At 43.8% G+C, this 27,000-nt stretch overlaps 1 pseudogene across 1 annotated transcript; it reads right to left on the bottom strand.

Annotated features, from left to right (window-relative positions):
* Positions 1-307: 307 nt before the first annotated feature.
* LOC311623271 (uncharacterized protein CXorf38-like) lies at positions 308-1,787 on the bottom strand (annotated as a pseudogene). Its single transcript has one exon. The product of its transcript is annotated as an uncharacterized protein CXorf38-like (transcript).
* Between the last annotated feature and the right edge of the window lie 25,213 nt (positions 1,788-27,000).

Below are 27,000 nucleotides of genomic sequence, written 5' to 3'. Positions count from 1 at the left end.
CATATCCATTTTTAAATTTTTTCTTTTTAAAAAAATTTGTTTTGTTTGTTAATCCTCACCCGAGGTCATTTTTCCATTGATTTTTAAAAAATATATTTTATTGATTTTGTACAGAGAGGAAGGGAGAGAGATAGAGAGTTAGAAACATCGATGAGAGAGAGTCATTGATCAGCTGCTTCTTGCACACCCCCTATTGGGGATATGCCCGCAACCAAGGTACATGCCCTTGACTGGAATCGAACCCGGGACCCTTCAGTCCCCAAGCCGACACTCTATCCATTGAGCCAAACCGGTCCCGGCTCCATTGATTTTTTTTTTAAGGGGGGGGTTAGAAGAGAAAGGGAGAGATAGAGAACAACATCGAGGTGAGAGAAACGCATTGATTGGTTGCCTCCTGCTCGAGTCCTGACCAGGGCCTGGGCCTGGGCCTGGGCCTGGGAGGAGCCTGCAATCAAGGTACCTGCCCTTGACCAGAATCGAATCTGGGACTCGTTTGTCTGCAGGCCGACACTCTACCCACTGAGCCACACCAGCTGGGCCAGATCACATCCTTAATGGGCAGCCGAGGAAGCAAGAGCTCAGCTTCACTTGCCACTCCTCCAGGCGGCCAGGCCCTGGGCAGCGGGGACCGTGGCAATTCTGTCCCTGAAGGTTCAGAGGCAACATGGCCTGCTAAGCACCACAGCTGGAACCGGACAGCAGTGTCACGGCCCAGGAACACAGGACACAGTCAGGGTGGAAGTCTTGGGTAGGAATGGAGGAAGTATGAATGCCTTTGTGAGCCTCAGGCCTCCCCTGCCGCTGCCTGCCCCGCAGGCTCCTCTGAATGCAGTTTTGGATGCTGTGGACACAGGCCGTCCAGCATCTGCAGGTCCTCTGAGAGACCGCTCCTCAGATCCTCATGGCTGCTCAGAAACTCTCTCACCGCCTCCAGCCGCGTTAGGATCTCTTCTGGAAACACCTCTTGTCTTTTGCTTGAAGATAAAGTTCTTGAAGTTTTTCCTTGAGAAATTCCATTTCGATTTCATGGACTTGGCTCTCACTCAGGTAAACGCCGGTGTCACAGCCACAGCCACTCGGTGATCTTCCTCGGGGATGAGGACGGCCCAGTCGGATGTCAGCAGCTCTTCCATTCTGGAGTGCGCCTCCACAATCTCTGGCATTCGTTCAGGAAATCCTGGGTCTTCATCTGGAAATCTGAAGCCACACAGAAGATACCTTCATCGCTGAAGAGTGCATGATACCGTTAGGACACTGCATCACTGTCCGCTCCACCGGGAAGTGAGCGCAGGCGTTGGTGAGGTTAGAAGAGCCACTGCGTCAGGCTCCTGGTCCTGCTTTGTCTGCCGGTCCGCGGGCACGCAGGCCTTGGCCACCGCCCAGGCGTCCGCGGCCAGCGGCCGGCCGGCAGCTGCCCCAGTGCACGTCCCGGTCCTGCTGGTGTGGTGTCTCAGGATCTCCGTTTCCACTCCGCGCACAGCGGACACCGAGGCTGGAGCCGGCAGCCGCGGGCAGCACCGGAGCCGCAGGTGGCGCCTGGGCCCAGGCGGGGGCGCAGGCGAGCAGGCGGCGGTGGAAGGCCAGCACCTCCGGCCACGCAGCCCTGCAGGCAGCGGCCCGCCTTCACCCAGTTCTTGTTCTTGACGCAGTTGAGGCGAACCGCCAACTCCGACAGCGCCATCTCCCGCTCCTGCCGTGGCCACCGGGGCCTGGATTCTTTTTTCTTTTCTTTTTTTTTTGTTCTTGCAAAACACTTCAAACTTTACTTATAATACAATAGTATTTAATAAGTGTCGCATCAGTACAGAAAACACACAACTTACATATAGCTCATCCTTTAAAACCAGAAGAGCCATATTAAATCAGTACAGATTCTTATTTTTACTTTAAAAAAATTGAAAGTACACACTGGAACCTAATTAATAAGCAGAATACTGTCCTGATGGGAAGATTTTGACAGGAAGAAGGCATTGGAGACCCGTTATTCCAACAGAGAACCTAACCACCTGATTTATACAGAAAAAGTGCAAGCGAGCCTGCACAAACCTCCACATGCTGAGAGAAGGGGACCTGACCTACTTCAGTGTAAGCACGCACGTAAGCACACCCTCCAGGGGCACAGAGAGCATCCAAGTTTGTGGCACTAACACCTAAAAAGCATATAATACTTTGATCTTGAAGTGGGTAATTTGGAACTTCCAAGATTATATTGGATTCTTTTTTTCTTTTTGCTCTTCTGATTGTGTGTTTTTTGCTTCCTCATATTCCAAAACATTGATTTGATTCTCAAAATCCTTTTTCCCCCATAAATTTTTCTGTCACCTTTCTTTCTTTAAAAAAAAATATTTTATTGATTTTTTTACAGAGAGGGATAGAGAGTTAGAAACATCGATGAGAGAGAATCATCAATCAGCTGCCTCTTGCACACCCCTACTGGGGATGTGGCCACAACCAAGGTACCTGCCCTTGACCAGAATCAAACCTGGGACCTTTCAGTCCGCAGTCTGACGCTCTATCCACTGAGCCAAACCAGTCCCGGCTGATTCTCAGAATCTTTTACTGTACTATTGAATCCCCGTAAATATTTTTTATTTCAGTGTATGCTTAATTTCTGACCAGTCCCTTTTCATGTCTTTGAAACTCTCACTAAGGTCCTTGAAAGTCTCACTAAGTCCCCTGAAGCCTTCATTAGGATCCTTGAGTAACCATAACCATAGTATAGAACTCTGTATCTAGTAGTTTGCTTGCTTCCATTTCTTTCATTTGTAACTTTTTTTTTTTTTTTTTTTTTTTTTTGTCTCTGCATTTTGGTTGTTTCCCTGAGTTTGTTTCTATGTATTAGGAAGAGCTACTGTGTTTCCTGGAATGGGTAGAGTGGCCTTGGGTAGAAGGTGAAATGCAGGGCTCAGTGGCTCAGCCTCCCCAGTCACCTGAGCTGAGCAGTCTAGGTGCGCCCTGTGTGGGCTGTGTGCACAGTCTTGTTGTAGTTGAGCCTTGTTTGCTGTTGGTGTCACTGGGAGGAATTGACCTCCAGGCCAATTGGCTGTGAGGATCAGCTGCAGCTACAGTGGAAGAACTGCTGTGCAGAACACTCCTATGGGGCAGTACTTGCTTCAGTGGGGCTTTGGTGCTCACTGAGTCTGCCCCTTGAGTGTGTCCCTTGTGGATGTGTAGAGTTGCAATCTCGTATGGTTTGAAGATGTCCACTGGGTGCACTGTTTCTGGGGCTCCCGGGGAGGTGCAAAGTCAGCCATGGTTTGGGGCCACCTGGCAGGAGCAACAGAGAGATCTGCAGATGGCTGCTGTTTGTATTGGGCTTATGAAGTGCCCAGGCAAGGCCCAGCTGTGAAGCAAGGCAGGCTGCTGCTAGTGCCGAGTCTTAGACCTTTTAATTAATAGGTTTGGGGCATACTGATGCCAGCTACTGCTTGTTTGAGAGATTTTAGCAAAATCTGAAGCCTGAGCTAGTAAGGCCATTCATATGGAAAAGCTGCTGCAAACAGGTTGAGTGAGGATGCAAATTGGACGGGGTGGGTCTCAGGGAACCACTAGGGTGGTGTGAACAGTGTGAGCCAGGCTAATGGAAACTCAGATATGACTGTTAATCAGCTAGGCCAGTGTTCGGCAAACTCATTAGTAAACAGAGCCAAATATCAATAGTACAACGATTGAAACTTCTTTTAAGAGCCAACTTTTTTAAACTTAAACTATATATTAATAGGTAAGTACATTGTTATTAACTTAATTAGGGTACTCCTCCAATCGCACTGTACGTGTGTGCCTACAAGTGGTATTTTGTGGAAGAGTCACACTCAAGGGGGCAAAGAGCCGCATGTGACTCTCGAACCACAGTTTGCCTACCTCTGAGCTATGCAATGGGGAGGACCCAGCACAGGAACAGTGACCCCTGCAAGGACGCCTGACTGGAAGAAAGCCACCAGCATTCTTGCTGCAACACCAGATAATTCAGTTCTTTCCCATATGTCCCTGGATCCCCCAAGCTGCCTCCTGGTGCTGGAGCTCCGAGGAAGCAGGACCATGTAAGTTTGTGCTCTAGCTCTTTAAAAGGAACTGCTGGGTCTCTAGCAGCCTCCATGTCACTCAGCCACAATCCCCACTGGTTTTTACAGCCTGAAGTAAGGAGGACTTCTCTTCCCAGCTCTGGAGTCCTGGCTTGGGGACCCCTTGCTCCTAATGGGGGCCTCTGCAGCAGAGATATCTCTCCAGATTAAAAAAAGGCACACGTTGGTGTCAGACCAGCCCATTCCATGCCTCCGCCCCTCCTACCAATCTCCATGTGTACTTCTTTACTTCTCTGGTTGCTTCAGTGGGGACTTCCATTCAGCCAGCTTTGAGGTGGTTCTGAAAGGTGGTTGTTTTGCACATTAGTTGTGAATTTGATGTGATTGTGGGAGGCAGGGAGCACCAGTGTTTTTCTATGCTATCATTTTGGTTCTCCCTTTTTCTTTCCTAAAACAGGCCCATAAGCTACACATTCCCCTCTGAGTTTGAGCATGTTGTACTTTCATTTTCATTCATCTCAAAGTATTTTATAATTTCCTTTTTTATTTCTTTTTTTGACCCCTTGGGTATTTAGGAACATGCTGTTTAATTTCTACACATTTGTGAATTTCCCAAGTTTCTTTCTGTAATTGATTTTTAATTTCTTTTTATTATTGTCAGAGAAAATACTTTATATAACTTCAATCCTTTTCAATTTATAAAGATTTTATTTGTTTTATGTCCTAGCATATGATCTCTTCTAGATAATCTTACATGTGCACTTGAGAAATATGTATGTTTTTGCTGTTGTTGGGTGGAGTATCATTCTATAGGTTCTATGGATCTGGTTGGTTTATAGTGTTGTTCAGTTTTTCTATTTTCTTGTTAATCTTGTGCCTAATGATTTCATCTGTTGTGGAAAGTAGAATATTAAAGTCTCCAACTTTGTAGTTAATGGTCTATTTCTCCCTTTATTGCTGTATGTTTTTTGAGTTATGTATTCAAATGCACTGTTACTAGGTATACATATGACTATAATTGTTATAGCTTCCTAGATTGGTCCTTTTATCTTATAAAATGTTCCACTTTATCTCTGGTAACATTTTAAATATATATATATTTTTAAATTTATTTTAGAGAGGAAGGGAAAGGGAGAGAGAGATGAAAACCAATGACCGCAGGCTCAGACATTGGTGTGTGTGCTTGGCTGAGGAGCCAATGGGGCGAAGCTGCTGTCTGTGGGATTGTGACCCATGGCCTCTTAAGTCAGGATCCCGCCCAGGCGGAACGATCCGGCAGCATTGCGGGCAGAGCCTTGGTTGGCCTCGGACAGCGGGTCCCCCGCCGCCGCTGTCCCTGCCGGTTGGAGGGCAGGGTCGGAATGGAGAGCGCTTTGTCCTGGGCCACCTCCTCACCCTTCACCCAACACTTGTTAGTGGGAACCTGATGCTAAACCACTTATAGACCACCTGCTTCTGGGCGGGGCTTCCCACGCAGCAGGGCAGCTTCCTCGCTGCGGATCTATTGAAAGTCAGCCCTTGACACAAGGGTTTGCAGAAAGGAAAAAAGAAAGAAAGAAAGAAAGAAAGAAAGAAAGAAAGAAAGAAAGGAAGGAAGGAAGGAAGGAAGGAAGGAAGGAAGGAAGGAAGGAAGGAAGGAAGGAAGGAAGGAAGGAAGGAAGGAAGGAAGGAAGGAAGAAGGGAGGGAGGGAGGGAGGGAGGGAGGGAGAGAGAAAGATGAGAGAGCATCATTGATTGGCTGCCTCATCAGGGATCAAGTCCACTACCCACGCATGTGCCTTGACTGGGACTCAAACTTTTACCTCTTGATTCATAGGTTGACACTCAACCATTGAGCCACCATGGCCATGCACATCATTTATTTTAAAGTCTATTTTTTTTTTTTTATAATAGTGTAGCCACTCCAGCTTTCCTGTGATTGCTATTTGCATGCTATATTTTTTCCATCTTTTTACTTTCAATCTATTTGTATCTTTGAATAAAAAATGTGTCTTCTGCTTAAACCGGTTTGGCTCAGTGGATAGAGCATCGGCTTACGGACTGAAGGGTCCCGGGTTTGATTCTGGTCAAGGGCATGTACCTTGGTTGTGGGCACATCCCCTGTAGGGGGTGTGCAAGAGGCAGCTGATCGATGATTCTCTCTCATTGATGTTTCTAACTCTCTATCCCTATCTCTTCCTCTCTGTAAAAAAATCAATAATATATATATATATATATATATATATATATATATATATATATGAATGTCTTCTGTGGAAAACATATAGCTAGGTCTTGTTTTTATAAAATTTGACAATGTCGCCGAAGCTGGTTTGGCTCAGTGGTGGAGCGTTGGTCTGTGGACTGAGGGGTCCCGGGTTCGACTCCGGTCAGGGGCATGTACATTGGTTGCAGGCACATCCCCGGTGGGGGGTGTGCAGGAGGCAGCTGGTCGATGTTTCTCTCTCATCGACGTTTCTAGCTCTCTATCTCTCTCCCTTCCTCTCTGTAAAAAATCAATAAAATATATTAAAAAAATAAATAAATAAAATTTGACAATGTCTATCTTTTTATTACATTATTTAATCCATTCAAAATTGGTGATAATATTGATATAGATGGATTTATGTCTGCTGTCTTATATTTTCCTTTTCTATATATCTCATTTCTTTTTGTTCTTCTGCAGTTCCTTTATTTTCTTTTGCAATTGGTGGATATTTTATTTTGTAACAATTTAATTTCTTTAATTATTTTTGAACTTTTTTTGTTATTTCCTTAATGACTTTTCTTGGGCTTAACCAATTAGAAACAACTCATATATATATTAACTTAATTCCAGTAAATATAGAAACTTTACTACTGTATAGCTCTATTTCATTTTCTTTTTTTTATGGTATTATTTTATACATATACATTTTTATACATATTTTATACATAATTCTTTGTCTTTTCAGGAAGCCCAGGGAAGAAAGAAGGACAAGTATATAATTATAACTTCTGTCAAATTAGCCTTCTTATTTACCATTTCTGGTTCACTTTATTGGTTCCTGTGGCTTCAAGTTACCATCTGGAGTCATTTCCTTCGCCCACTCTCTTCTTTTGTGCTATTATTATATTGTGTTAAAGGCCCAACTACACAATTACATATATACATATTGTTTTATACCATTGTATTTTGTATCTATTAGAAGTAGAGAGAAAAAGCAGTATGCACTTTTACTGTCTTTTATAGTTGCCTTTACTGGTGTTCTTTGTTTTTTTCATGTAGAATTGAGTGACTGTCTAGGATCACTTCCTTCCAGCTTGAAGAACTTCCTTTAGTATGTTTTGTAAGATGGATTTCTAATAACAAATTATCTCAGTTTTGTGGAAGTCTGTTGTGCCTTCGATTTTAAAACAAAGTTTTATTAGATACTAGAGGACCAGTGCATGAATTTGTGCATGGGTGGGGTCCCTTGGCCGGGCTGGTGATCCAGATGGATGGGGGCCATTGGCTGGGGGAGGAGCTTCAGGAGAGTGGCTGCTGCGGGGAGGGGCTGTGGAAGGTTCTGATTGGGGCCATTGGGGCTGACCAGCCGGGGTGGGGGGAGCCTGCAAGAGGTTGGCCATGGCGGGGAGGGAACCATGGGAGGTTGGCTAGCCAGCCCTGAGGGCTGATCAGGCTGGCCGGGGAGAGGGACTGTGGGAGGCTGGCTAGCTGCCAGAGGTTGGCTGTGGGAACGCACTGACCAAAGTGGTATATTATTACTTAAGGGTGGGCTATTATGAGTTAAAGATGTATACCATAAATGATAAAGCAGTCTCTAAAGTCAGAAAACAAAGAGATTTAGCTAACAAGCCAACAAAGGAGATAAAATGAATCCAATAAGAATACTAAAACACACACACACAGCACAACAAAACACACACACACACACACACACACACACACACACAGAAAGCAGAGGGAGAGAAAAAGGGGAACAAAGAACAAGTGGGATGCCCGGCCCATGTGGCTCAGTGGTTGAGCATCAGCCTAGGAACCAGGAGGCCATGTTAAGATTCCTGGTCAGGGCAAATGCCCGGTTGTGGGCCCCATCCCCAGGAGGGGCGTGCAAGAGGCAACCGAGCAATGATGCTCTCTCATCATTGATGTTTCTCTCTCCCTCTCTGAAATCAATAATAATATATTAAAAAAAAAAAAAAAGAACAGGTGGGATGTATAGGAATTTAATGAACAAACTGAGCTAACAAGCAAAACAGAGACAGCCTCACTGAGCAAAAAGGAAGAGAAGAGAGAGAATCCATGGCGGAGACAGCAGCGTGGTGCTTGCTGGGGAGAGGGACGATGGAGGAGGAAGAGGCATAGGGAGAATAGTGGTGATAAAAATAAATTAATACATTTAAAAAGTTGACAAATTTAAAACTGACAATGTCAGTAATCACTTTGAGTGTAAGTGAATTAACCACCTAATTAAAAGGTAGAAATTTTCATGTTGAGTAAAAAAGCAAGACCCAACCAAATGCACACTTAAACACACTTAAAATATAAAAACATATGAAGTATGGTAGTAACCATACTTGGGTAAAAATTGCTGTTTAATATTTTAACCTTGCTGTTTTGGGTTCTGTACTTATTTGTTTGCTAAAATAATAGAAAGTTATTTTGATTTTCTGAACTTCTGTATGCTAGCCCAACACTCCATTGATGATGGTTTGAATGTTCCATTGATTGTGATCTCACCGGTCATTGAAGCACATTCCTGAGACCCGAGACAGTTTAATTATCCTAAATTGCATCAGTAGATACAGATAGTGCATTCCTGTTGACTCAGTGGTCCCAGAATCTGGACAGCACAATTATTCTAAATTGTCCAGGTAGTCCGTCCCAGATAACGTGTTTCTGTTGATTCAGTGATTTGTAGATACTTTAGATAATTAACTTGCTCAGTTCCCTTCTGTAAAATCGTGCAACAGGTTCCTCATTCCAGACCCAGAGATGTAATCAATACTTTTGTGATATTCTGACAATATAAGCCAGACGTGGCAAGCTGTTCGGGGCTACGAGATTTGGAGCTTTAGCCCCTCGTATGCCACTGGCCATTATAAATGACTCCATAATTTGACTTTTTTTGAGGTGTCCTTTGTGAGATGGGGGTTACACCACAACACATAAATAGGTTAAAAGTAAAAAGCTGCAAAAATGTTTTACATAATGCTAACACTACTCTATATTAATATTGGACAAAGTACAATCCACAACTGAAAAAGTTCATAAATTGGACTTCATTAAAATTAAAAATTTGTTGTTCAGCCTTAACCTATTTGGCTCAATGGATAGAGCGTCGGCTTGCAGACTGAAGGGTCCCAGGTTGAATTCTGGTCAAGGGCATGTACCTTGGTTGCAGGCACATCCAGTAGGGGGTGTGCAAGAGGCAGCTGATTGATGTTTCTCTCTCATTGATGTTTCTAACTCTATCCCTCTCCCTTCTTCTCTGTAAAAAATCAATGAAAAAATTTGCTGTTCAAAAGACACTGTGAAGAGAATGAAAAGACAACTCACAGCCTAGGAGAAAATATTTGCAAATATTTCTGATAAAATACATATATCTAGCCCTAGCTGGTTTGATTCAGTGGTCAGAGCAACAGCCCAGGGACTGAAGGCTTTCAGGTTCGATTCTGGTCAAAAAATGTACCTTGATTGCAGGCTCGATCCCCAGCCAGCACTGGGCTTGTGCAGGAAGCCACCAATCCATGTGTCTCTCTGATTTCCCTGTCCCTCCCACTCTTTTTAAAAGTCATTGGAACAAATAGTGAGGATTAACAACAAAAAACAATTTGTAAAAAAAAAAAGAATGATTCTAGCCTGGCCAGAGTAGCTCAGTGGTTGAGCATCAACCTATGAACCAGGAGGTCACGGTTTGATTCCTGGTCAGGACAGGCCCGGGTTGCAGCTTGATCCCCAGTGTGGGGCATGCAGGAGGCAGCTGATCAAGGATTCTCTCTCATTATTGATATTTCTATCTCTCTTTTCCTCCCTCTCCCTTCCTCTCTGAAATCAATAAAAATATTTTTAAAGTAAGTAAATAAATAAATAAAATAACATTAAAAAAAGATTATCTAAAATATATAAAGAATCCTAAAAACTCAGAATTAAGAAAACAAACTACCTCATTAAAAAATCAATTGTATTTTTATATGCAAAGAGCAACAGAGAAAAAGAGAACCAAGATGGCAGCCTAGGTCAGCGTTTTTCAACCGCTGTTCCGCGGCACACTAGTGTGCCGCGAGATGTTGCCTGGTGTGCCGTAGGTGCAGACAAGACAAGAATTTTATAATTTTTCACTATTTTGTTTACTTAATATTTCATAATAAAGTAATTATAAAATACTTTCTTTGTGTTTATTTGATTCCTATTCAAGAGAATTACTTTATATATAGTCAATCTAGGCACAGAGTTAAATTTTTTAACATTTTCTAATGGTGGTGTGCCTTGTGATTTTTTTCATGAAACAAGTGTGCCTTTGCCCAAAAAAGGTTGAAAAACACTGGCCTAGGTAAGCACCTAAGCTGCCGCCTCGCAAAACAATTTCAAACAACAATTAAAATCAGACGGACTTCATCCAAAAACACAGGAAGGCTGGCGGAGTGGGAAATCTGCAACCAGAAAGAAGGAGAGAGGCTCACGGATCGGATTGGGAGCCGCAAAGCGCTGAGGTAGGGAGACGCTTGCGCGCAGAGAGGAAGGGCGGCTGAGTACCTGGCTGGCGGGAAGGGAAAGGAAGCCCCCGGCTGCACTGAACCCTTTCCGACTGCACTGAACCCCAACCCCGGCCGAAATCCCGTGGATCCAGGCTCGTATGGGTGGAGTCCGGACTGTAGAGAAAGGCACCTGGAGACTCAGAGACTGGGAGACCGGGGGAGCCGCAGCAGGCAGGGTCTACAGTCGCGTGCGAGTGAGTCTGCACAGAGGTCTGACTGAGGAGGTTGCCACGGCCTCTCCATAGTGGAAGGAGTCAGAAGCTTCAGACTACAGAGACCCATCCCAATTCCGAGCGAGCTCCTGGGGCACCCATGCTCTTGCACGGGGAATCTGGCCAGTCAGGCAGAAACTCAGGGGAGCCACAGAAGGCAGAGGTCAGGCGGAAACTCGGGCAAGTGCACAAGGGCAGGGCTGGTGGGAAGCCAAGACTGTCAGCTCAGCCCTGAGACTCTGCCCCATCCAAGCTGAGCACAGAGGCTTCTGCAATTTTGCAAGTCTGATCCTATAAGACTGTCTCCAATACAGAAGGTATCCCAGAGTAGACACAACTGGTACTCACATCCAATTGGCCTGAAAGTCAATTCCTCCCAGGGATACCAACAACAATAAAGACTTAGCTACAACAGGACTGTACACGCAGTCCACATAGGGGAACACCAAGAGTGTCTACCTCAGGTAACTGGTAGGCTGACCCACTGGGCCATATAGGACAGCAAACACACAAAGCCATCCTACCAACTCTGGGAAGCAGCAAAAATGCCAAGACAAGGAAATAGATCTCAAATGAAAGAGATGGAGAACAAAAGACTAGATATATAGTTCAAAACCACGGTTATAAGGTTTTTCAAGAATTTCCTAGAAAAGGCAGGTAAATTTATTGAGACCCAACTAGAAATTAAACATAAACTGACTGAAATAAAAAAATTATTATTATTATTATTATTATTATTATTATTATTATTATTTTTGTTTGTTTGTTTGTTTGGGAAGGCTCCATTTTTATTTATTTTTTTAAAATTTTTTTAGAACTAAAAATATGTTTTATTTTTTATTTTATTTTATTTTATTTATTTATTTTTTTAATATATTTTATTGATTTTTTTTGCCCCCCTCCCTCCCTCCCCCACATCCCTTCCCTCCCCAGAGTTTTGTGTCCATTGGTTGTACTTATATGCATGTATAAAAGACCTTCGGTTGATCTATTATCTCCCCCAGATCTTCCTCCCCTCCCCGCTGTAATTTGACAGTCTACTTGTTGATATACTGTCTAGTTGTTGCTTTACTGTCTCTATATCTATCTTTTGGTTCATCAGTTTATAATGCTCTTTATTATCCACAAATGAGTGAGGTCATGTGGTATTTCTCTTTCATTGATTGGCTTATTTCACTCAGCATGATGTTCTCCAATTCCATCCAGGTTGCTGCAAATGATGAGAATTCCTTCTTTTTTATGGCAGCATAGTATTCCATTGTGTAGATGTACCATAGCTTTTGGATCCAATCATCTGCTGACGGACACTTAGGCTGTTTCCAAATTCTGGCTATTGTAGATTGTGCTGCTATAAACATAGGGGTGCATATATCCTTTCTGATTGGTGTATCTAGTTTCTTGGGATATATTCCTAGAAGTGGGATTACTGGGTCAAATGGGAGTTCCATTTTCAGTTTTTTGAGGAAACTCCACACTGTTCTCCACAGTGGTTGCACCAGTCTGCATTCCCACCAGTAGTGCACGAGGGTTCCTTTTTCTCCTCAACCTCGCCAACACTTGTCGTTTGTTGATTTGTTGATGTTGGCCATTCTGACAGGTGTGAGATGGTACCGCATTGTTGTTTTGATTTGCACCTCTCGGACAATTAGTGACTTTGAGCATGTTTTCATGTGCCTTTTGGCCTTCCTTCTGTCTTCTTTTGAAAATATTCTGTTTAGGTCCATTGCCCATTTTTTAATTGGATCATTCATCTTCCTTTTATTTAGTTGTATAAGCTGTCTGTAAATGTTGGAGATTAAACCTTTATCAGTGGTAATATTTGCAAATATGATCTCCCACACCGTGGGCTTTCTTGTTGTTTTATTGATGGTTTCTTTTGCTGTAAAAAAGCTTTTTATTTTGAAGTAGTCCCATTTGTTTATTTTCTCTTTAGCTTTCCATTGCCCTAGGGGCAGTATCAGTGAAGAAGTTCTTTTGGCATACGTCTAAGATTTTGCTGCCTGCGGATGCTTCTAGTATTTTTATGGTTTCCCGTCTGATGTTTAAGTCCTGTATCCATTTTGAGTTTATCTTTGTGAATGGTGTAAGTTGGTGATATAGTTTCATTCTTTTGCATGTGTCTGTCCAATTTTCCCAACACCATTTATTGAAGAGACTGTCTTGACTCCATTGTATATTCGTGCCTCCTTTGTCAAATATTAATTGAGCATAGTGATTTGGGTTGATATTTGGGTTCTCAATTCTATTCCATTGATCTATTTGTCTGTTCTTGTGCCAGTACCAGGCTGTTTTGAGAACAGTGGCTTTGTAATATAGTTTGAAGTCTGGTATTGAGATCCTTCCTACTTTACTCTTCTTTCTCAGGATTGCTGTGGCTATTTGGGGTCTTTTATTGTTCCAAATGAACTTTTGGAGAGTTCTTTCTAGGTCAGTGAAATATGTCATTGGTATTTTAATGGGGAGTGCATTGAACATATAGATTGCTTTAGGAAGTATGGACATTTTGATGATGTTGATCCTACCAATCCATGAACATGGTATGTTCTTCCATCTCCTTACATCTTCGTCTATCTCTTTTTTCAGTGTCGTGTAGTTCTCCGCATATAGGTCCTTTACTTCCTTAGTTAAATTTATTCCTAGGTATCTTAATTTTTTTGGTGTGATGGTAAATGGAATTGCTTTTTTAGTCTCTGTTTCTGCAGTTTCTCTGTTGGTGTATAGAAATGCCATGGATTTCTTGGCGTTGATTTTGTATCCTGCTACATTGCCAAATTCATTTATTAAGTCAATTAGTTTTTTAATGGAGTCTTTTGGGTTTTTTATGTACAATATCATGTCATCTGCAAATAAGGATAACTTTACTTCTTCTTTTCCAATTTGGATGCCTTTTATTTCCTCCTCTTGTCTAATTGCAATGGCTAGTACTTCCAGTACTATGTCAAACAGGAGTGGCGAGAGTGGGCATCCCTGTCTTGTTCCTGTTCTTAGAGGGAATGGTTTTAGTTTTTGCCCATTGAGTATAATGTTGGCTGTGGGTTTATCATATATAGCTTTTATTATGTTGAGGTATAATCCTTGTACTCCCACCTTATTAAGAGTTTTTATCAGAAAAGGGTGTTGGATTTTATCGAATGCTTTTTCTGCATCAATTGATATGACTATATGATTTTTATCTTTCAATTTGTTTATTTGATGTATCACGTTTATTGATTTGCGGATATTGTACCATCCTTGCATTCCTGGAATAAATCCTACTTGGTCGTGGTGTATGATCTTTGTGATGTTCTTCTGGAGTCGATTTGCTAGAATTTTGTTGAGGATTTTGGCATCTATGTTCATGAGGGATATTGGCCTGTAATTCTCTTTCTTTGAGTTGTCTTTATCTGGTTTTGGTATTACGGTGATGCTGGCTTCACAGAAGGAATTTGGAAGTGTTCCTTCCTCTTGGATTTTTTGGAATAGTCTGAGGAGGATAGTTTTTAGTTCTTCCTTGAATGTTTGGTAAAACTCTCCTGTGAAGCCATCTGGCCCTGGGCTTTTGTTTGCTGGAAGCTTTTTGATGACTGTTTCAATTTCTTCCCAAGTCACTGGTTTATTGAGATTTTTAGATTCTTCCTGATTGAGTTTTGGAAGGTTGTATTTTTCTAGGAATATGTCCATTTCCTCCAGATTGTTCAGTTTGTTGGAGTAGAGTTGTTCATAGTATTTTGTAACAATCCATTGTATTTCAGTGGGGTCTGTTGTTATTTCACCTCTTTCATTTCTGATTTTGTTTATTTGGGTCCTCTCTCTTTGTTTCTTGGTTAGTCTGGCTAGAGGTCCATCTATCTTGTTTATCCTTTCAAAGAACCAGCTCTTGGTTTTGTTGATCTTATGTATTGTTTCTTTGGTCTCTATGTCGTTTATCTGTGCTCTGATTTTTGTTATTTCCTTCCTTCTACTTACACTGGGCTTTTCTTGTTGCTCTTTTTCTAACTCTTTGAGTTGTAGAGTTAGATCATTTGTTACACTTTTTTCTAGTTTTTTGCAATAGGCTTGTAAGGATATGAACTTCCCTCTCAAAACTGCTTTTGCTGTGTCCCATAGATTTTGGATTGTTGTGTTTTCATTGTCATTTGTTTCCAGGATGTTTTTAATTTCTTCCTTGATTTCTCTGGTAACCCAGTCCTTGTTTAATAGCATGCTATTTAGTCTCCATGTGTTTGATTTCTTTGGATTATTTTTATTGTAGTTAATTTCCAGTTTTATGCCATTATGGTCTGAGAAGATGCTTGATATGATTTCTATCTTCTTGAATTTGAAGAGACTTTGCCTATGTCCCAGAATGTGGTCTATCTTTGAGAATGTCCCATGTGCATTTGAGAAGAATGTATATTCTTTGGCTTTGGGGTGGAATGTTCTGAAGATGTCAATTAATTCCATCTTGTCTAGTGAGTCATTTAGGATTGATATTTCTTTGCTGATTTTTTGTTTAGATGATTTGTCGAAGGGTGACAGTGGGGTATTAAAATCTCCTACTATGATTGTATTGCTGTTAATCTCTCCCTTAATGTCCTCCAGCAGTTTTTTTTATGTATTTGGGTGCTCCAGTATTGGGTGCATATATATTTACCAGGGTTATTTCTTCTTGTTTGATTGCTCCCTTTAGTATTATGAAGTGGCCTTCATTGTCTCTTGTTATGTCCTTCACTCTGAGATCTAATTTGTCAGATATAAGTATTGCTACCCCAGCTTTTTTTCATTTCCATTTGCCTGGAAAACCTTTTTCCATCCCTTCACCCTCAGTCTGTGTGCATCTCTTTTTCTGAGGTGGGTTTCTTGTAGACAACAGATGTATGGGTCTTGTTTTCTTATCCAATCTGTTACCCTATGTCTTTTGATTGGAGCATTTAAACCATTTACATTTAATGTTATTAATGATAGGTACTCATCTGATGCCATTTTTATTCTATACCCCTGTGTTCCTTCTTCGCTTCCTATGTCTTTATTTTTACAGTAGACCCTTTAGCATTTCTTGCATTGCTGGTTTGGTGGAGATAAATTCCTTTAGTCTTTTTTTGTCTGTGAAGCTCCTGATTTCCCCTTCAATTTTGATTGATAGTCTTGCTGGGTACAGTATTCTTGGATTCAGACCCTTTCTTTGCATGACTTTGTATATTTCATCCCATTCCCTTCTGGCCTGATAAGTTTCTGTTGAGAAATCAGTTGTTAGTCTGATGGGGGTTCCTTTATATGTAACTTTCTGTCTCTCTCTGGCTGCTTTTAAGATTCTAACTTTGTCATTGGTGTTTGCCAATTTAATTATAATATGTCTTGGCGTCGGTCTTCTGGGATCCATTTTGCTTGGGACTCTGCACGCATCTTGGTTTTGTGTGGATTTTTTCTTCTCTATCTCAGGAAAATTTTCTGTCATTATTTCTTGAAATACGTTTTCCATGTCTACCTCGGTTTTCTTTCCTTCCGGAACCCCTATTATTCGAATATTGTTTTGTTTTGCATTGTCCCAAAGCTCCCGTAGGCTCTCCTCCTGCTTTTTAATTTTTTTTTCTAGAAGCTGCTCTAATTGAGTATTTTTTCCATCTTGTCTTCTGGCTCACTGATGCGATCCTCTGCTTCTTCAAGTCTGCTCTTGATGCTTTCTATTGAGTTCTTCATAGTAGCGATGTCATTTTTCATTTCATCTTGAGTCATCTTCATTTCCTCTTGGTTTTTTTTCATTTCCTCTTGGGTCTTACTCATATTGTCAAATTTGTCTTCCATTCCTTTTAGCCATCTTAAGATCGTTACTCTGAATTATTGCTCTGGTAGGTTGCTTGCCTCTATATCGTTTACTTCCTTTTCTGGTGAAGCCAGCTTTTCTTTCATATGCGGGCTGTTTTTTTGTTCTCCCCATGATCTAGGATGTCTGGTTGTGTAGTTCTCTCTCTCCTGCTTTGATTTAAAGGCACAAAATACAACACAACCAGGTACAACACACAAGGCACTGAATAGAAATGTGTTTGCAATATTAATAACCACCAATAAGAGTGACTAGAACCCAGCTAACAAAAACATACAATCAAACAAAAAGCATAGGCAAATCAATCTTATAAACGAAAAGCATACAACTTCAGTAAAGTTAACATTCAAAGAATTAGAGAGAAAGACTGTTTTGTTTTTTTTGTTTTGTTTTGTTTTTAGGACAACTACGAGGGAGGTGTGAATGGGTTTGGAGCAGGTAGTTGGAAATTAGATATATACAAGTAGGGTGAAATTTTAGGAGGGGGTAGACAGAAGGAATGGGGGAAATCTAGAGCAGGAAAGGGTTAAGATAAACAGGGTATCAAAGGAAAAGATTGGAAAGAGGGTGAAGGCATAAAGGTAGGGTTGAGATAGAATAAAGCGTTGGAGAAAGAAGGATAGATAAAGACTGTAGAACAGTAATCCTGAAATTAGAATATATATATATATATATATATATATATATATATATAATCAAATGAAATAAAAATAATAAAAATAAACAAAAGAAAATAAGATGAAAAAGGTAAATTAGTAGTAGTAATAATGTTGATTACATATACAATGTAATAATTATCAAGATAAAATCAAGTGAGGAAAAAGAAAAAAAAATAGTTTCTTGAGTAAACGTTGCAAATAATGAAAACAAAAATAAAAAACAAAAATTTAAAAATTAAAAAAATAATAATAAAAATTAAAAAAATTTAATTAAAATTTGCAGTAATGAAGGTCATTCGCTTCCTCTATTGTTATGATCCAGTCCTGATTTTTAGGCAGATTTTGCTTTGTTTTTATTACACTAAAGTCAATTTGTGAATTAGCCTCTGGGGGCAGTGTTTCTGGGTTGACTTCCATACTCTAGAGCAGAGGTTCCCAAACTTGTTTGTGCCGTAGACCCCTTGCCATGTTTTTCGGTTTTGGGTAGACCCCCTACTTACCTGATATTGATTTTTTTGTAAATTTCTAACTGTAGTGAAGTTTAGTGTTAAAATTTAATAAAAAATAATGTACCTACTTTTCTCCGGCATTCTCAAACAAAATAACACTGATTCACTATAATTTGTATGATAAACTACCAGTTTATATTTTTTAAAATATTTTCTCAGCACTTTCCTATTCAAGATTCAGGAAACGAATGAACGTATTTTTCTCACATTCATATTTATAGAGTGACGAATTGAACAAGTCGGTGCAAGTTCGCGAAGCTTTGAGACAAAAATTGGCAAGAATGTTTACTGCGCGTATGCTTGTAACAAGATGATACTGGTATATCATTATGTGCAGGTTTTTATCCTACAACTTACACAATTTTATAAACATATATAATAAATTTTTTACTTCATAGGTACTTTTATAAATAATTTATATGTTTTTATATTATAAGATAATATGATGTAAGTAAATAGGTACTATCAGTGTATGTTGAGATCCACTATCGTGGACCCCCATTTTCATTTCATGGACCCCCAAATTTTTTTTTCACTGATGTAGACCCCTTGCAGGTTGTCATAGACCCCTGGGGGTAGATATAGACCACTTTGGGAATCACTGCTCTAGAGCCTCTCCAGCTTTTTTTTTTTTTTTCCGTCCTCTCTGAAGCTGGAACTACAGAGGGAGGAGGTCCGAGCAACTGCAATCTCCCGCAACTCTCCGATATCCCTCCGAGCCGGAGCCAAATGTGTTGCTCTTTAGATATCTCCCCTGTTAGGAGCCCCGTCCACTTTCAAGGGTGACAACCGCCCAACAGCGGGGGCTTCTACTTGTAATCACCGCCCTTGTCCTCCAGCTTCCGCGAGCGCGCTCTGTGCGTGCAGGCTTTTTGTTTTCGCCGCTAGCGCTCTCCACCCTCTCCCCGCGAAATCTGACCTTTTCGCTGAGCAGTGGGGCAATCCTGTGAGGGCAGGTGTTCGCGCCGCCTGGGATCTGCGTTCTGGGGGTCACAGATGCTTGGTAGTCGCTGCGGCTGTGGACACTCAGGCCTCTGACACGATCCTATCTTCCTCTCAAGATGGCGAGGTTTCCCCGTCCAAGCCGGTAGGTAGCTCCAGGCAGGGACACAGCCTGCATGGGTGCTTCCCTGTGAGGGGCACCTCTGTCAGCAGCCCCCCAGCAGTTCCTTCTGGTGTTCTCTGTCTCCCAGCTTGCCGATAAACACTCACCTGAAATAAAAAAAAAATTATTATACAGAGATCCAACAACAGACTGGAGGATCACTTGAATCAAGTCAAAGATTTGGGATACAAAGAGCCAAAGGACACTCCTCTGGAGAAGCAAGAAGAAAAGAGAATCCAGCCAAAACCAGTTTGGCTCAGTGGATAGAGCGTTAGCCTGCAGACTGAAAGGTCCCAGGTTCGATTCTGGTCAAGGGCATGTACCTTGGTTGCGGGCACATCCCTAGTAGGGGGTGGGCAAGAGGCAGCTGATTGGTGTTTCTCTTTCATTGATGTTTCCAACTCTCTATCCCTCTCTCTTCCTCTCTGTAAAAAATCAATAATATATATATATATTTTTAAAAAGAAATAAAGAAAAAAAAGAAAAAGAAAAGAGAATCCAGAAAGTTGAAGATAGTGTAAGGAGCCTCTGGGATAACTTCAAGAGTACCAACATCAGAATTATGGGAGTGCCAGAAGAAGAGAGAGAGCAAGATACTGAAAACATATTTGAAGAAATAGTGACCAAAAACTTCCCCACCTGTGAAAGAAATAGACTTACAAGTCCAGGAAGTGTACAGAACCCCAAACAAGAGGAATCTAAAGAGGAACACACCAAGACACATCATAATTAAAATGCCAAGGACAAAAGACAAAAAGAGGATTTTACAAGCAGCAAGAGAAAAGCAGTTGGTTACCTATAAGGGAGCACCCGGACGACTATCAGCTGATTTCTCAACAGAAACTATGCAGGCCAGATGGGAGTGGCAAAAAATATTCAAAGCGAGAACCTACAACCAAGATTACTGTATCCAGCAAAGTTATTATTCAGAATTAAAGGGCAGATAAAGAGCTTCACAGATAAGAAAAGTTAAAGGAGTTCATCATGACCAAACCAGTATTATATGAAATGCTGAAAGGTATTATTTAAGAAGAGGAAGAAGATCAACTGAATTAAAAATCTGAGGAACAGAATAAATTGGTGAATATAATAGAATCAGGGGCAAATAAAGGGAGTGGATTGATAATTATCAGGGGGAAAGGGGTGTGGGGGTGCAGACAGACTGGACTAAAATCGTACTCCTATGGATGAGGACAATGGCGGGGGGGGGGGGAGGTAAGGGCAGAGGGTGGGGAGAAAACCTGGTGGAAGGCAGCTATGAGGGGAAAAAGGAAAAACAATTGTAATAATCTGAGCAATAAAGATTTATTTTTAAAAAAAAGAGCAACAGAAAAAGTATCAGCACACAATTAATTTTATAATAGCATAAGAATATTAAACATCTAGGAATTAATCTAACAAAAAATGTCTAAGAACTCTACACAAAAAACAATAAAACATTATAGAAGGAGATTATAAGAATACCTAAAAATTGAGAGATATACCATGTTATGGAAGGAAAGTCAGTTTTCCTCAAATTGGTCATGTATTGCTTACAACCCCAATGGAATCTCAGCATAAAGATGGCTGCTCAGGTAGACACCTAACCACAGCAGCACACAACAATTTCAATGGAATACAACTAAAATGTAGAGTGGACATTGCCCAGAGCCACAGGTAGTCGATTGACTGAAAATTCTACAACAAGAAGGAAAGAGAAAACCAGAAGGAAAATCAGAGGAGCTGAAAAAGCCTAAGGTACGGAGACATGCTGCGCGCCCGCAAGCGCGCGGAGAGGTCGCAGCCGGAGAGGAGGAGAGGGCTGGGTGCTGCCTGGCGTTCCCTAGCAGGAAGGAAATAAAAGCCCCAGCCTGGGCTGAACCCCAGAACCGGCAGCGCTGAGCTCCAGCTATGGGCCAGACCCTGGGGACCCAGGCTCGGGCAGGGGGAGACGGGGCTGTGAGGCGGAATCCCAGGGGAGCAGCGAAAAGCAGGGCCCCCGGAGTCGTGCACACTGCTCGCAGAGGACGGAATGTTGACTCTGATGCTGGATTACCCTAGCCGGAAGAAACAAAGCCTCCGGCAGCGCTGAGCCTCAGTCCGGACTGCTCTGAACCCCAGTTCTAGGCCAATCCCTGGGGACCCAAGCTCAAGCAGAGGGAGACAGGGCTGTGAGGTGGAGTCCTGGGAGAGTGGCGAAAAGCAGAGCCCCCAGAGTCGCGCACACTGCGCGCAGACGCGCACAATGCATGCAGAGGACAGAATGTTGACTCTGATGCTGGATTGCCCTAGCGGGAAGAAACAAAGCCTCCGGCGGTGCTGAGCCCCACTCCCGACCGCCCCGAACTCCAGTTCTGGGCCAATCCCTGGGGACCCAAGCTCGAGCAGAGGGAGACGGGGCTGTGAGGTGGAGTCCTGGGAGAGCGGTTGTGAGGTGGAGTCCTAGGAGAGCAGCGAAAGGCCAAGCCCCCGGAGTCGCGCACATTGCTTGCAAGGGAAGGAATGTTGACTCTGATGCGGGATTGCACTGGAGGGAAGGAAACAGGAGCCCTGGCCGGCTCAGGCAGGGGGAGATGGGGCTGTGAGGCAGAATCCCAGGGGAGCGGCGAAAAGCGGAGCCCCCGGAGTCGCGCACATTGCGCACAGAGAACAGTCTGTTGACTCTGATGCTAGACTCCCCTAGTGGGAAGGAGAAAAAAAGCTCCAGACTGGAGGAACGCTACGAGGAGCAGGAGCCCCTGCCGGACACCGGCCAGCCTGGTGCCAGCAAGGAACTGGACGACGGGGTCCCCAGCGGGGGGGCCCGAGCCTTCGACCACTGAGCACAGGCAATGGAGCCGAGGCCGGGGGCTGCTTCCTGGGCGGCGGTGCCAACCCCGGCAACAGGCTGAAGCAGTGCAGGAGCCCGCGGAGAACAAAGGGATGCCACAGGCCAACCTGCTGAGCTTCCAGGACAAGGAGGAAGAAACCGAAGAAGTTCTCAATGTGAAGAAATCAAGGGAGAGCAAAAGATAGTAAAATTACTTAAGAAAGAACACAAAGAAAATCTTGAAAAATCAAAGACTAAGTCAGAACTCAACTCAGCAGCCAACATCGGAACATAAATGCGTTTTTAAAATAAAATAAAATAAAAAAGGACAGAATGTTGGAACGGCGGCGGCCAGGCCTAGAGTGGCCAGGCACAAGGCAGTGGCAGCCGGACCTGGAGCAGCAACAGGCAGGCCCCAGAGCAGCAGCAGTCAGAACCAGAGCAGCAGCAGCCAGGCCTGGAGCAGTCAGACCTGGGGCAGTGGCAGCCAGGCCTGAGGCGGAGGCGGCCAAGCCCAGGGTGGCCAGTCCAGGAACACCCAGACCCCGAGTGGATGGGCCCGGAGAAGCCGGGCCCAGAGCAGCCGGGTCGGGAGCAGCCAGGCCCAGAACAGCAGTAGCCAAGCACGGAGCATCCAGGCTCAGAGCGGCCAGGCCCGGAGCAGCCGGGCCCAGAGCAGCCGGGTCGGGTGCGGCCAGGCCTGAAGCAGCAGCTGCCAGGCTGGGAGCGGCCAGGCCCGGAGCGGCCAGGCCCAGATCGGCCGGGCCCAGAGCAGCTGGGTCAGGTACGGCCAGGCCTGGAGCAGCGGCTGCCAGGCTGGGAACGGCCAGGCCCGGAGCAGCCTGGTCGGGTGTGGCCAGGCCCGGAGCAGTGGCTGCCAGGCTGGGAGCAGCCGGGCCCAGAGCAGCCAAGTTGGGTATGGCCAGGCCTGGAGCAGCAGCAGCCAAGCCCAGAGCAACCAGGTCGGGAGCGGCAGTGGCCAGACCCGGAGCATCTGGTTGTGGAACAGACCAGAGCAACAGAGGCCAGGCCCGGAGCAGCCAGGCCCGGAACAGCTCGCTCCTCGCCTGCCCCCACCCCAAGGCTGCCTCTCAGACATGGCTGGAAACTTTTGCAGGAACTTGAGGGTCTGCTGAATCAAGTGAGGAAGGCTTAGATCTGGATGTGTTGAGTTAGTATAGCGCTGGGGTGTTGATCTGTGAGTGCCTTGGGTGGGGCCTGGATGAGGTTGGTTGACCTATTTGGAAATGTCTTTTGTGTGAAGTGTATCTTTGGGCATGTGGAGGTATTATTGATATGAGAAAATGCTAAGTAACAGATTTACTATCTGAAAAGGGATTTACTATCGGGGAAAGGGAGGGAGGAAGAGACTAAACATAAACTGTGCACCTATGGATGAGGACAATGGGGGAGGGGAAGGGAGCGGAGGGTGGGGTGGGAACCTGGTGGAGGGGGGAAGAAATGAGGAACCTTTGTAATAATATGAACAATAAAGATTGATTTAAAAAAAAATTCAGAGGAACAAAAAAAAAAGAAAAGAAAAGAAAAGAAATCTCAGCATATCACGAGTTTAAAATCTAAATGGAAATGTTAGCTGTCAAGAATTGTAGTCTGAGAGACTTGCATTTTAAGACAAGAAGATTTTTATAAAGCTAAAGCAATTAAGACATATACCAGTACAAAAATAGACAATTAGCCCCACGGACAACTAAACAGAGCCCAGAATTTATGACCAACGTGGAACTAGACGCAGTGCTTCCCAAAGTGTGGTACGCGTACCCCCAGGGGTACGGGAAGAGTCTGGTGGGGTAAGTGTTGCACCAAAGTTTGATGGGGATAGGCACTGCACCGAGCTTAGCTGCGCCTAATTCTACGTTCTCATGAGTACGAGGGGTACTCAGTGTTACGGAAATTATAGAAGGGGCACACATGTCAAAAGTTTGGGAAACACTGAACTAGAGAATAGTGTGAAAAGGTCTTTTCATAAAATGTCATGGGACAATCAGATATCATTATAGGAAAACACACACACACAACTACTCTGCTTCTTCACAGGACACAGAGAGCAATTACAGATGCCTGAGAATCTAAATGGAAGAGACAAAACAACTAAAATTTGTAAATGATAAAAAAATACCTTCATGACATGGAGATCATTGAAAGGACACAAAGGGCAGCACCCACAGGAAAAACAGCTCACGAGGGTCTGTCCACCGCCTCCCCGCAAAAGTTACTACTAAGAGAATGAAAAGTAAGAGTCTGATAGGAGAGGGGGCTGGTAGCACATCGTGGTCACGTGTGCCTTCCAAAGAAGGCCTCAGCAATCCTCCCCTTTCGCACGCTTTTCTGCATGGACCTTCCCTCTCCTGCTCCAAGGACGGGAGAGCATGTCCCCAGGCCGGCTGTGACTGCTATGAAGTTGTGTTCTCTGCGAGGCTTACTGGGAAGCCAGCTCAGCACCTTGAGACGGGCAGGCTGGAGAGGCTGTGGGTGGCCGCTGACAGCCCCAGCCAAGTTCCAGGTAAGTCAGCATCAACTGGTGGCCACGCCACCCAGCCAAGCCCTCCGAGGGCTGGCAACTGTCTGAGAGGCCCCAAGAGAGAATTACCCAGCAAACTCTTCTCAAATCCCTGACTCACAGCTATAGGCAAAACCAGAAAACATTGCTGTTTTACACCACCACGTTTTGGAATAATTTGTTACACAGCAGTAATAATCAGAACCGGCAAGGACTCATATGCAGAATACAGGAACAGACCAATAAGAAAAAGACAATGGCTGGTAGGAAGGAGCAAAAGATTTGAAATCGAAATGCTCAGTTATAAACAAGTGCTCAATCTCAGCAGTAATTAAGGAAAAACTATTGGAAACCACAATGCAATGGATACCACTAGAATGGCTAAATTTTAAAAATCAAAACGGACGGTGCTGGGTCTGTACGATGGAGGGAGAGCACAGGGAACTGTGCTGCCATGGGATGCAGAGTGGTACAATGAATGAAAACCGGTGTCACTGTCTACGAGTGGAAGATCACATTCTGTGATCTAGCAATGTCACTCCTAGACACGTACCCGGAGCACAGGACACAGTACACAAAGGGACTACACAGAAGTGCGCGCGCCCTGCCCGGTGCCGTCCGTGGTTAGAGCGTAAGCGTGTGCACCAAAGGGACATTTCCTGGTCCAGGGCACACACCTGAGTGGTGCAGGAGGCAACCAATTGTGTCTTTCTCACATCGATGTTTCTCTCTCTCTCTCGTCCCTGCTTCCACTCTGAACAGCAATGGAAAAAATAGCTTCAGGTGAGAATTAATAAAAATAAAAAATAAAAAGAAGAAGAAGAAGAAGAAGAAGAAGAAGAAGAAGAAGAAGAAGAAGAAGAAGTGTTCATACAGTAAAGTTGAAAACCGGTAACAGCCCAAACTTCCCTTACAGTTCATACATAGACAAATAAATTGTTTTCAAAGCACAGCAATACACGTGATTTTCAGAAAAGATGCTGAGCAAAAGAATATATATGAAATGAACTCATTTAAATAAGATTTAAAAACAAACAAAACACGTACTTGGGTAATAAAATGACAAAGAAAGGCAGGGGGGTGGTAAAGCCAGGGTTTGAGGACTGGGGAGGGTTTGTGGCGGGAAAGGGGCTTCTGCTGTCCTGGTGCCATTCTGTACCCCCTGATCTGGGGTGGGAGCATGGGTGTGTGCTTTGAATTGTACATTTATAATACATTGGTATGTACTTTCCACGTGTGTAACATCTCACAAGAATATTTCTTAATTTGAAAACTAAAAAATATTGGAAGAAAATAAATATATGAGTGAAAAAAATCTAACTTCATTTACTATTTGATTGCCTAGTTTCCTCCACTTTGTTTATTAAATCAGCAAAACTATCCCCATTGATTTGCAATTCCAACTTCATAAAATATTCACTTCTTTTTAAAAATATATTTTTATTGGTTCAGAGATGAAGGAAGAGGGAAAGAGAGAGAGAAACATAAATGATCATCTGCTGCCTCCTGCACGCCCCACGCTGGGATGGAGCCTGAAGCTGGACAGGAGCCTGGTGAGCTCTCCACCCTCCCTTGGGCGCGGCTGGTCGGGATTCCAACCGTGGCCTCCTGGTTCACGGGTCCACACTCAGCCACCGAACCTATGCCACCGGCAGGGCATGTTACACTTGTCAACAGCCTGTTTGTTCTTGGTTTTTGGCTAGGATGAACAGATCGGGGGAGGGGTGGGGAAATGGTGAATGGAGTAGAATAAAAGCAGAGGGAGATAGGCATCGTAATGGGACCTTTATTTATTTCCTAGAGGCCCAGTGCATGAAATTTGTGCACAGGTAGGGTCCCTAGGTCTGGCCGGTGATTAGGGCCAATCTGTGGGGCGATCCGGGAGGCCCCCACTGGCACCCACGTTGGCTGGCCTGGCCCCACCCGCTTACTGGCCCCACCACCCCAAAGCTGGTAGCCTCCCTCTGTGGGGCAATTGGTGGGGCAATGGAAGGGGGCGCCCCTGCTGGCCCTACCTTGGCTGGCTTGGGGCCTGCAGGCTGGGCGCAGCTCCTGAATTGAGTGTTTGCCTCCTGGTGGTCAGTGTGCATCATAGCAACTGGTCATTCCACCATTCAATTGATTTGCATATTAGGCTTTTATTACTGCCAGAGGCCTGATGCACTAAATTCGTGCACTTGGGGGGAGGATCCCTCAGCCCGGCTGGCACCCTCTTGCAGTACAGGAGCCCTGGGGGAATGTCTGACTAATGGCTTAGCACTGCCACAAGGAGAGAGAGGCTCCCACCACCGCCACTGCACTCGCCAGCCATGAGCCTGGCTTCCGGCTGTGGCATTTTCCCCTGTGGGAGCACACCGACCACCAGGAGGCAGCTCCTGTGCTGAGCGTCTGTCCTCTGGTGGTCAGTGCGCATCATAGCAACCAGTCATTCTGCCATTCAGCCGATTTGCATATTAGCCTTTTATTATATAGGAGGATTTATTTATTGGTTAATCTTCACCAGGGAATATTTTTTTGGAAGCTATTTAAGAAGATGATATTTTTCTTTTCTTTCCTTTTTATCAGAGGGTATTTTATATTGATTTCCAGAGAGAGTGGGAGAGAAGAAGAGAGGGGAGGAGAAAAAAGAGAGGGAGAAGGAGAGAGGGAGAGAGACATCATGTGAGAGACACATCGATTGGTTGCCTC

Source organism: Pipistrellus hanaki, assembly GCF_964339955.1.
Source record: "Pipistrellus hanaki genome assembly, chromosome: 5".
In the NCBI taxonomy this organism is placed as follows: domain Eukaryota; kingdom Metazoa; phylum Chordata; class Mammalia; order Chiroptera; family Vespertilionidae; genus Pipistrellus; species Pipistrellus hanaki.
Note: the sequence above shows the minus strand (reverse complement) of the source record. Positions and strands in the feature narration are given on the sequence as shown.